An 11,929-nucleotide genomic window follows, 5' to 3' on the forward strand; every position below is an offset into this window, starting at 1 on the left:
GCTACTCCTAAGAATTTTTTCTCATTAGTTCTGCTACTAGTAGGAATGTCTCCTACTAGTGAGAATATACCTCCCACGTTCAATGTACTCGTCCCCTTCAAAGCCTTATATACTTCAACCCTTATACAACGTATAGTTAGCTTGCTCAGCAGTTGTCAACTTCTAAATCGTTCCACAATGAAGGAATTACAGTTGAAATGATTCTTATCAAAAGTACACATAACAATGGTAATGAGAACCATCAGATCTGCATCTGTCGGTGGTTCTCAGTGTTGATGGGGCAGTGGTGTTTGTGAATTACCCATTTCAGTAATCAGAAGTCTGGGTTTCACTAAATTAATTTAAAGGCCAAATTGTAGCAGGCAGTCTGAAGAAACAGCAGTTTATTATTGATGAGGTTAGTTGCATCAAGCTTATTTATGTTTTAATCTTTATAGTATACACAGTCTTGCAAATTATACACAATCGGAGCAATAAGAACAATAATGGGGAGAGTGGAAAGAAGTTTGAGCATTCCGCACGAAAACGGCAGAAGAAAGCGATGCTTTCGACAGTCGATACACAGACTTAATCCTGAGCAAAGTGATGAGAAACCACAGCAGATGTTCTCAAATATTAAAGAAATTTGCAGGAGCTTAATAATGGGAGTCGCATCCACACTACCAAAATCATCCTTCAGCTAAAGAAATGAATCTGTGGGAGGTCTACGAAGAAGATGTTTAGTTAGGCTGGAGGGAAATTTCTCCAAAAGCTTAGGAATCGTACGTGCACAAGATATAGTGCCTCACGTAGCTTGTTTTGGGTGCTGGTTTTTGGAATACAGCAAAAGCTTAGTAACAAAAATCAGATATACACTGAGTAGGCAGAAATCGTGGGATACCTACCTAGTAACGGATAGACCCACCTTTCGCCAGGATAAGGCCAGTCACACGGCGAGGCATTGAGTCCACTAGTTCAAGAAACTGTTCCAAAGGTATTTCCATCCATGCTTGCTGCACCGCTACCCATAATTCCGTCGCATTCCTAGGTGGAGGATCCAAATGTTGAACGGGCCTTTCCACAACATTCCAAGGATGCTCCACAGTGTTCATCTCCGGTGAACGGGAAGGCTATTCCATAGCGGTAAAATCTTTCGGAATGTTCTTCGTTTTAGTCACGACAGCTCTGTGGAGAGGCGCATTGTCCTGCTGGAAGAGTCCATCGCCCTGTGGGTGCACGAATACCATGAAGGAATGCAGATGGTGTGCAATGATCGACACGTAACCTGGACCGTTCAGAGATGCGTCCAGACGTACCAAATGTCCCAACGTGTGCCAGTTGAACATGCACCAGATCATTACCGACCATCCACCTGCTTGAACAGTTCCTTGTTGAAATGACAGGTGCATAGCTTTGTGCGGTTTCCGCTAGATACGCACCCTCCCGTCCGCTCGAAATAACTGGAAATGGGACTCATCGAACCAAGTGACCCGTCTCCAATCATCCAAGGTCCAGTGCCAATGTTCTTTCGCCCAGTTAAGGCGCAGAGTCCTGTGGCGTGGGCCGACCGGGCTAGCCGGGTGTGTAAAGTGCCTGCCTGGCAACCCAAAGGTCGCGGGTTCGATTCCCGCCTCGGGCTTGGATCAAAGTACTACAAAAAAAAAAAACTTGGGAGGTGCATTATGGCCACAGAAGCCTATGCGCCAAAAACTACCAAAAAAAAAAAAAAAAAAAAAACCTGTGGCGTGGTGTTAGCAATGGGACTCTGGTGGGTCAGCAGCTCCCATAACCTATTGCGGCTAATGATCGCCCAATGATCTTGGTGGAGACGTTTCTGGCACCTCTCTCGTTGAAGTCGGCGGTGATTTGTGCCACTGTCGCACTCCGGTTAGCTGACACAATGCGAGACAGAAGTCGACAGCCACATTCATTCACCACCTTTCTCTGCCCACAGCGCTGACCCCGATGAGATGTTATCCCAGAAATGGCGTATTCCCGGTACATTCTTGATACTGTCGAACGGGGATAGTGCAATTTCTGTACCACCTCCGCGACAGAGTGACCCATGCGTCGGGCATCCACTATAATCCCTTTTCAAAGTCAGTTAACTCGCGATTTTTATCCGTACTGACAGCGAATTATTGTCTACGTGAATGCAGTGTACCTAATATACCTGCGAAGAGATGGATTCGTTCACTAGCGAGAGGGGTGACAGCGTCGCGTTGCCCAGGAACCAAGTATCCCATGAATTTTGTCCTTTCAGTGTACACTCATAAGTTTTTCACTAACTTAAAAAGAGAAATGGCTCTATATTTTTTAGCCAATTCCAGTAGTAAAAATACTTGAAAGTACCGTCACCTTTGAATTTGATGAGATCGATTTTTGCTGTCATAAACGTTTACATCATGCAAAGCAACATGTTAGATACGTCTGATATCTCTACACCTTAAAAAATGCAGCAAGAACAAACTCAATTCCATATTCTAAACTGAGAGGATCAAATTAATAATGTATTTAACAAAATAAAAATATGTATTCATATTTTATCCATACAAAATGCTACCTTTATATATAAAAAGGTTCTGATATACAGGGTGTTCCAAAATTCTGATAAAAAAATCAGACAAGTGAAATGGGAAGCTAACACTTCCCATTTCACTTGTCTATCCCCCCAGCAGTTTATCTAGTTCTTCCTTGAATTTATTCAAACTACCCACGTTCACAACACCAGTGGGAGTTTGTTCAATCAACCAACCACGCTCTGCTGAAAGCAAATTAGAAGACTTTTATATACAACAGTATCAAAGGATTTTCTGAACTGTAAGTATATGATGCCATGTAATAGTATTGTGATAATTACTTTGCCGACCAGATTACCTAACTGAGGTATCATAATTCTTCGTTTTTGTTAGTTTAGTCAGGAGGATGACTAATTTTCAATAATTCAGGAACTGAGATAAATAATAATAAAAAAAATTATTATAATTACCAAAGTAGAACACTGATGGAATTGTAGTTTATATCCATATTCTATTATGAAATAATATATTTTTTTTTTTTTTTGCAACTATCCTAGATGCCCTCCTAAAATATAACATTGCTAGCCTGATGTCATCAAGAATGGATAGGAGTGGGGAGGTCTTCCCTCCTATACGGTTTAACTATCTTGTCTCTCTGCATTGATTTTTCCTTCTGGTAGCTGGATAATGAGGATCATTTTCGAGTCATCGAGTAGCCTGTAATGATACGTTGCGCGCGATCTACCTGTAGCTAAAATTTTATTCGCGCTTTACTCAAGAAGTTCGTGGTTTCGATTAAAAACCAGATCTCGTCTTGAGAATTTCTGATTCTTTAGCGCTTTGGCAGCAACGACATTTTCACATAGCACTGATACACAATAAGTAAACGTATTTCCATTGTGATCTTCAAAATCAAGCACTTATACTGATACATAGATAAAACAAAAAGGATCATTAACACATTGGTGGTTTGTTTGTTTTTCTGTACGTGGAGTGGTATTTCTTATCTCTACAATTATTTATTACAACCCAAATTCGGTATATAAGTTAAGGCTTGAGAAACTCCTTTCGGCAACAGCAAAATGAAATTCCGTCCTTTCCCAGGCAATGAGAAAATTGCGCTCGCTAATTTTGACCGATAGGTATAAAGGTTAATCACCCAGAGAAATCTAAAACTCCTTATTTTTTAACTTTTATGAACCTTTTTACAGATGATACGGGCTCCCTTAAGGAAGTTAATAATGCTGCAGTTCCCTCAGTATGCTTACAAAATTTCGAGTCTCCAAATTTCATGGTCTGGAGCTACGGAGCTGAACATTTTTTTTTTTAATTTATTGTATTGTATTTTTAATATATAATCATCATCTTTACTGTTCTTACCTAAGAAAATAATAGTGAAATGCTTTGAAACGAGTTGTTTGATATATCACTAATTTCAAATAAATAGAATATCAAGTGCAATATCGGAGCAACTCGATATAAAGCACTGTGGTAAGAAAAAAAGTAAAAACTGTGTGGGAAGACTTGTCTTCTTTTACCCAACCAAATAGAAGATGTGTGTGTGTGTTAAGCGTGAAAGCAATTAAGGCTGTGAGGTGTCGGTATACTGTATCTGTAAATTACGTTTATTCTGTGGTCAGTTTGGCCGTTTGCTTGACCAAAAACCAAAGCTTCCAGGAGATAAAACTATGCAACCCTCCTGAGACAGACTAACTGAGCTACGTTGTGAAAAAAAAAGCCAATAAAAATTCCTCGAGTCATTAACAGGATTCGAACTAGGTGTTTTCCAACCCAGAGTGCGAAGGAGGGTCATTATGTCCACTTTGCCACCACGAAGGGTATCAGGAATGACTAAAAGGACTATATCATCCTGATATTCCTAATATTTCCAGCTTTGTAAAAGACATCGGAAAAACGAAGCTTAGCGACAATATTACCGTAAGGGGAAGATATCTGTATGCCACTGCTTGTCCATTATGAAAGTTAAGTAATGTACGCAATGCGTTACATTTCAAGCGCGTTCAATTCAGGCAATACAACGGATTAATTCAACAAACTTTATATTAATTCGCTATATTGCCTATTCATTCCTCCAATCAGCGCACGACAGTAAACGTAATATCCAGTGGTCCAGCTACAACATACATGCGATATGTATGGGGGTAAAAAAGAAATCATAATGATTATTATTATTACCCAGATTCTTGACGTTAAAAGCGTTTTTACTGGCGTTATTCCAAAAATTTTGTAACGAAAAAGCATCATGCGAAAAGCGTTGCGGAAGTGACGTCATTTTCAGCTTCTGCCAGAAGCGAATTATTGTAACTTGTATTGTTGTTGGAATCATACTTGTATGAGGCAACAATAATTTATCTTCTACTGGATCAAATTTAATGAAAATTTCCACAGAGCTTCATCTTAGCTCTGTACTGAGGAAAAACTTTCAAATCTCTGAAAATTGCAGTAGTTTTTCCAGGATAGTGGAAAATATGAACACATGATCAAGGAAATTTTCTCAATTAATAAGCAGGATAATGTGGACGTATAGCATATCGTTGGAAAATTGAGGAATTTGGAAACAGAAATATTAAGGTTTTAAGATTATTTTAAGATTTTCCACGATTGAAAAAAAAATTATATAATTGAAAAATTGACGAAAATTATTAAAATGGTACCAGTTTGTGAATTTCAATTAGTTTGGTTAATCCTCTCATTCTAAATTTGAAACAATATGAACTATTTCAGTTGCGTAACACCGTCAAGAACGAAAGCCAAAAAAAACAACAAAACAAAACGCATTCCTACAAACTGTGGTTCTGTCTGTCGTGACTGTGGGAAAATTGTCAGCAGGCAGGAGACCATCTTAACGTGTGTGCTTTTTCCCGATAACTATCGCAACTGCGTCATTCTGATACACGGTCAAACAAGAGAAATACAGAGTCAGGTAAAGTGCGAACATTCATCTCTTTTACGATTCCAATAACAAATTGCAGAGCTTTGAAAGTCACGAAATCTATGCGAAAACATTTATTCAGAGACAAGTGTAAGTCCTAAAGGGACAAATTTATTTCGCAATAAATTGTTGTTATTAATAAATGAGTTATTTTCTCTATAAGATAGGTTCAACAAAATACCAGGATCGAATTTTTTAAAAAATATCTGAACACTGAAATACTAAAATTTATTCTGTAATTTATAATATCTATAATTTTTACAGTATGTGGCGTATTGACTGCGCATGTCAAAAGGTTTATTGTTCTCTATGCTTAGGGCACAGAGTAATAAGATACGTACAGTGTCAACTTCCATAGGCGATAATGTTAATTTTGGTTACACGTTAAAACCAAAATCGGACCTAAGCAACAAGCCGGAACATTGCGAAGAGTTCGTGGAACACTTTCTATGATTTTGTAATTGCAATGGACAATATATCGATTCACCAAATATTAATATAGAATATTCATAATTAATTATTGCTGCTAGACAAAAAAGGGCACCATGAAAGTGCGTAAGAATAATGAAATATAAACATAAATAGAGATATCGAATAGCGATATCGAAATATCGATACTGAAATACTAAAAAATAATTTTATTCTGTAATTTATAATATCTATAATTTTTACAGTAGGTGGCGTATTGACTGCGCATGTCAAAAAGTTTATTGTTGTCGAAAGATGATATATTGTCCAGAGATATAGAAAAACAAGTAGTAGTAGTAACCGTGTGGTAACGTTAAAACAAGTTGTTTCCTTCTTCCCGTGTTCAAATCTCTCTGATTTTTTTTTTTTCCCCCACAATTTTTTTATATATTCTTATACTTTAATTTATGAAGTATATACTGGTAATTTTGTTGTTTTTTCACATATGTATTTTTAAATATATAATTATGATATATATTATATTATAATAACTGTTTCTAAATATTTTGAATGGTTTTAATATAATAGCTAAAATGCAGCGTAGGAGGAGATTAATATGAGTCATGTGTGTCCATTGCAATAAAGATTAATAAATAAAGAATTTTATTTACACACTGCTGAGTTCAAGTGAGTAGTAATAATAGGTTTCAGTACAGTAAGCTCAGTGCACCTGTTGCACTGTACTGAAACCCACCAGTGTGTATATAAAATTCTTTATTTATTAATGTTTATTGCAACTGGCACATGACTCATATTAATTTCCTTCTCACCTGCCAATGTCTGGCCATTATTTTAAATTATTACTTATTTGATCTTATTTAACTCCATAATTCTACATCTGGTCACTTGAACTAATGAACACTATTGTTTTCGGTTTCCATTTTAATGAATTTAACTCCTTTTGATTTTGGTTTTAATTTTTATTTAATTCTTTTCCTTTATTTATTTATTATTTTATATCTGCCATCCTATGAAATGAACTGTGCATCATTTGGCTGTTAACTACAGCCACTAATATATATATATATATATATATTTTTTTTTTTTTTTTTTTTTTTTGTAGTGTACTATACAAAAATACAAATAATCTGGAATGAATGAAAAATTTGGAAGACTTATTATGTGTGACTAAATTTTGACTGTTTTATTGCTGGGTTATTTTCTTTAACAAAAATAATTTAGCATTCTTTCATTTAGATCACTATTTATTTGAGTTAGCATTACAACAAAAAAAAAAAAAAAAAAAAAAAGACAAACATGACACTATAATTCAAAGTTCTTTTATTTATGAAGTTTCTCATTACATATGAAAGATATTAGAATTACATGTAGTCTTCTGTAAATTGAAATAATAACACTATCAAATGAACTGTCCTATAATATATAAAAAAAGCATGTTGATTCAAGTCATAAAATTAAAAGGAAGACTAAAGACTTATATGCACAGTCCAGACTAGCCTATCACCTGTCTCCCAACAATGTACAAGATCATGACCAGCTGCATAACCAAGAAGATATCTGACCACTTTAAGAGCAAGAACATAATGGCCGGACATAGTGTATGGTGTATAGTGTTAATTGTAATGCGGCTCTGAGAGTTTCCCCCAACTCCATGTCTAGCAATGTGATGAATACAAACTCTGTAAAGGCCGGATTAATGTAGGTTAGTGATTGTTCGTGTAGTGTTAGTGTGGGTTATGTTGGTTGTGTTGTTCATCCGGCCTTTTAGCCTAGGGGCCTGTGTTTTGACACAGAAACCTCTAGTTTACCATCAGCGCCACTAGGAGGCGTGCCGAGCAGTAGGGAGGATGAACCCTGAGGTAGCCAAGGCTACAGGCAGGGAAAGCCCACTAAAACAACAAAAAAAAGGAGTGAGTCACATAGGTTTTGGGCCTGTTCAACCCATTATACACCTCAATCAGATCACCTTGCAGGTGTCTAGTCTCCAGATGCTGCAATGTGCAGAACTTAAGCCCTTCTTGGTAAGAGCACCGCTTCATTCCCCTCACCAATCTTGTTGCCCTTCTCTGTACTTGCTCAAGCAACTCTATATCCTTCCTAAAATGAGGCCTCCAGACCTGTATGCAGTACTCAAGGTGTGGTCTAGCTATTGCCTTATACAAGGAGATAATCACCTCCTTATCCATGCTAGCAAAATTCCTGAATATCATTGACAATACTCCATGACCTGTCCTGGCAGCCCATCTGCACTGCTCAGAAAACTTCATATTGTTGTTGTTGTTGTTGTTGTTATGGAGGCTTAATGGCACATAAGCTGCTAAGGCTATAATGTGCCTATTCACTTATTATATTAAAACATGAAAACTTCATATCTGACTGCACAATGACTTCCAGGTCTTTTTCAGTTTCTACCACCTAAGTGTAGTACCACACAGCTGGTATGTTTCGCTGGGATTACTACTACCCCAAATGCAGTACTTTGCATTTTTTATGTTATACTTCAGTTTTCACTTCTCAGCCCGTCTGCTTAACTTTTCTAGATCCTGTTGCAGTAGCACACTGCCATTACTCATTCACAACCCTGCCAACCTTTGTATCTCTGTATACTTGGACATTAAGCCTGATATACCTTCATGAATATCATTGATAAATATAAAAAACAACAGTGGGCATAACACAGACCCCTGGGGGGGGCCCAACAAATAACATTAGTCCACAAAGAGCAGCATCCATTGAGTAACACTGTCTTCTCCCACTCAAAATCACCCTTTTATCCATAGTAGCAACTTGCCCTTAATACAATACCACTCCAATGTGTACAGTAGTCTTCCATGCACAACAGTGTTAAAAGCTTTCCTGAAATCCAAGTATATGATATCAAAATTATTTTTTGCATCCAGTTCTGTTGTGCCCACATTTTTTTAGCATAACTATTTTTAGTATAACTTTTTTACTTGTTTCAACACATGGCGACTAGAATAAAAAAAAAAAATCTTCAATTTTTCTTCAAGTGATCTCGAGTTTCAACTCTTCAAATATTTCGGTGAAATCCAAATTCTTTAGAAGAACCAAAAGTGTGGCTTCGTTTCGTTTCGAAGTCTATCTAGTCCATAGATAGGACGTCGTTTTGTCCTATCTATGCACTAGTTTGTGTCTTCAATTTTTTTTTGCCGTAGAGACACTCGGCAACTCCCAGGAGGTGAGACCTATATTGCTTCATCTGTTTTATGAGCTACCGGCCCTTTGATGTTTCCATAAAGTCTCAGTATGCCATGTTCTATTTCTCACATCTTGATTTGTCACAGAAATGGCGGCACCTGCGATCTACTTCCTACCATCTACTTCGTAATGTTGTTTTCTACATGCTTTTTTAGGACTTCGTTTCCTTCAAGATACGTTGGGTGAGTTGTTTTTGTGACTGCATATGTAATGTTGAACCCACGTTAAGGTATGAAATACGTAAAGAGAAAGATATATTATTAAAAAGTATTCTATCCACAAAACTATCGCCAATTTTCATCAGTTCGCCTCCTTTCATGTCAATAAAACTACCATAAAAAGAATATAGTATCTCTCATAACTACAGTAGCTACAGGATACCATATTAGAAAAGAAAAAGCTATCAAAATAAATTTATATTTTTGAATAAAATAATGAAAGTTTTTATTTATGTTTCATTGAGTTTTATCACTTTTTAAGCATGCCAAATTCTTTTATAAAGATTATATGTTAAAAGAAAAATAACATCCATCATTAATTTTAAACATATCAATTCATATGAACTACATGAATTTCCAGGCGCGTAATTCCGTCATTTTGAGAATTGGGAGAAAGAAACCACACTTGCATTCACCACTAAGTTAAGAATTTTTAAATAATAAATCAGGATCTTTAAAATTTTACACAGTATATCAAGAGGCATTACTAAGCGCTATCATTATGGAAACCAGTCATTTCTAAAATTTACGAGGAAATGAGGAAATTATATTGTAATTTGTAATATATGACTAGTAAGTAAGAATACCATTGAGTTATCTTTTTGAATCTTTTTTCCAGATACGTTTCCCAAGTTGGCTGTCATTCTCACAAAATAAAAACTGTTTATCCAAACGACAGATTTAATAATTTAATGCAAAGATGAATTCATTATTAGTATATTTAAGGTCTTTAATTCATTTAACAAAATATACTTATCTTAATTTTAAATAATTAATCGAAATTCCCAAGAAGCATTGAAGTTACATAATAATATTCTAAAACTCAAGATAAATGTAGTTATTTCAACTACATTTATTTTGATAATAAGTAACATTTCAACTAATTTTAAACTTTTTATTTTTTAAATTCCTCCTGTGGTACGACTTATGGATTTTAATGAGCTGAATCCTAATTTGAATTCCGATATTACCTAGTACCCACAGATTTAGAGAAGAATATAGGTTGAATACTGCTTAACGAAATTTTGAATGAAATTTTAACAAGTATTATATAAACGGCGTAAAAATATCATTTTTTCGTTTATATAGAAATCAGGAGCTTCTCCAATCAATGTCCAACAATTTTCTGCTATTATACTTGGGGCTCTAGTTCCTTGGTAACATTTTTCCAAGGTAGCAATATCTTGTTGAAAAGCGTTCGCCTTGTTCATCCCTAACATATGTGGACTACAGAACTTGATAACCAGGCACCTCAGAGGTGAACTGATTTAGGTTTATATGGCACTGAGAGAAACCACACTTTTGGTTTAAAATGAATGAAAACGGAATTTTCACTGTTATAGAGATTTCCAGAACTCAAGAGCATAAATTCAAATTACAGGGGAAGAGGTTTAGACTAGATTGTAGGAAGTTTTCTTTTAGCCAGCGAGTCATTGATTGCCTTCACAGGTAGTTGAGGCTGACATTTGAAATAAATTCAAAGGTCAACTGGATAATAGTGTTCACATTGTGTCCAAATATCAAAGGAGTCACTGTTGGGAACGAAAATGGAAATAACGAAGCATTAATATGAACCTTGCGCTCGGTGAAAAGGCTACTGTGTTATGCCTAGCTAACTGTCAAGAATATGGTAAATAAATATTGATTTCTTGACTTTGTTTCTAATTCTACATATTTACCTGAAAGATATGCACCTTCTAGGCAATAATCGAGAAAGCCGAAGGTAAGAAACTAATTCCAGAGCAGTCAATCTGAGAAAGTTAGTACTTTTACCGGAAATCAGGCTATGGTAGTATGAGACAAAACATCTTTAGTATTTACAAAACTGCATATGAAGAGCTGATCTTGGTATATATGTGTAAGTGATTTTCTTGTAATGACAGGATAAATTTTAACATTTAGAATTACATTAGATGAATAATTAAAACCAGTGAAATTACTAGAGATTAAAATAAAATATAAACTGGCTCGAATTAACTCCCATCGAATCCGAATTGTGTTACGTCAGAAAATTATTCCAGTAAAAAGTAATGTATATTAATTATCATTATAATGATTATTAATATACATATATTAATATAAATTAATATATTATATTACATCAATGTACATATATTAATGTAATATAAATATAAATTAATAAAATTATATATTAATTATCATTATAATGATAATTAATATATATTTTTAATTTATATTTATATTATAATATATTTTGGGTAATACTGTATAATATCAGATATTTTCTGGTAGCCATAACAGAAGCAATGTAGGAAATGACGCCATGAAAAGAAGCAGCTACACTTCCCATTACGCATTTTTCCCCCCAATATTACTATTAAAGACATTAATAATAGCTATATAATATAATATGTGACAGTTTCAACCCTTGTCGTATAAATATAATTCATAGAGCTCTTTTTCTTGTGATTATTTTTTGTTGCAACGTAATATAGCGTTGAAGCTGACAAGCTGATATTATTTTGAATACAGAAAATTTGCATAATATCATCATCTCGATATTTAAAGTGTAGAAATGTAAGTGGTTAGCGAAAAGTCTATGATGTCCTTCCGTAAAATACTGAAAATATTAAATTATTTATTGGATGTAT

Source organism: Mastigoproctus giganteus, chromosome 9, assembly GCF_048544385.1.
Source record: "Mastigoproctus giganteus isolate SK-2022 chromosome 9, ASM4854438v1, whole genome shotgun sequence".
Classification (NCBI taxonomy): Eukaryota; Metazoa; Arthropoda; class Arachnida; order Uropygi; family Thelyphonidae; genus Mastigoproctus; species Mastigoproctus giganteus.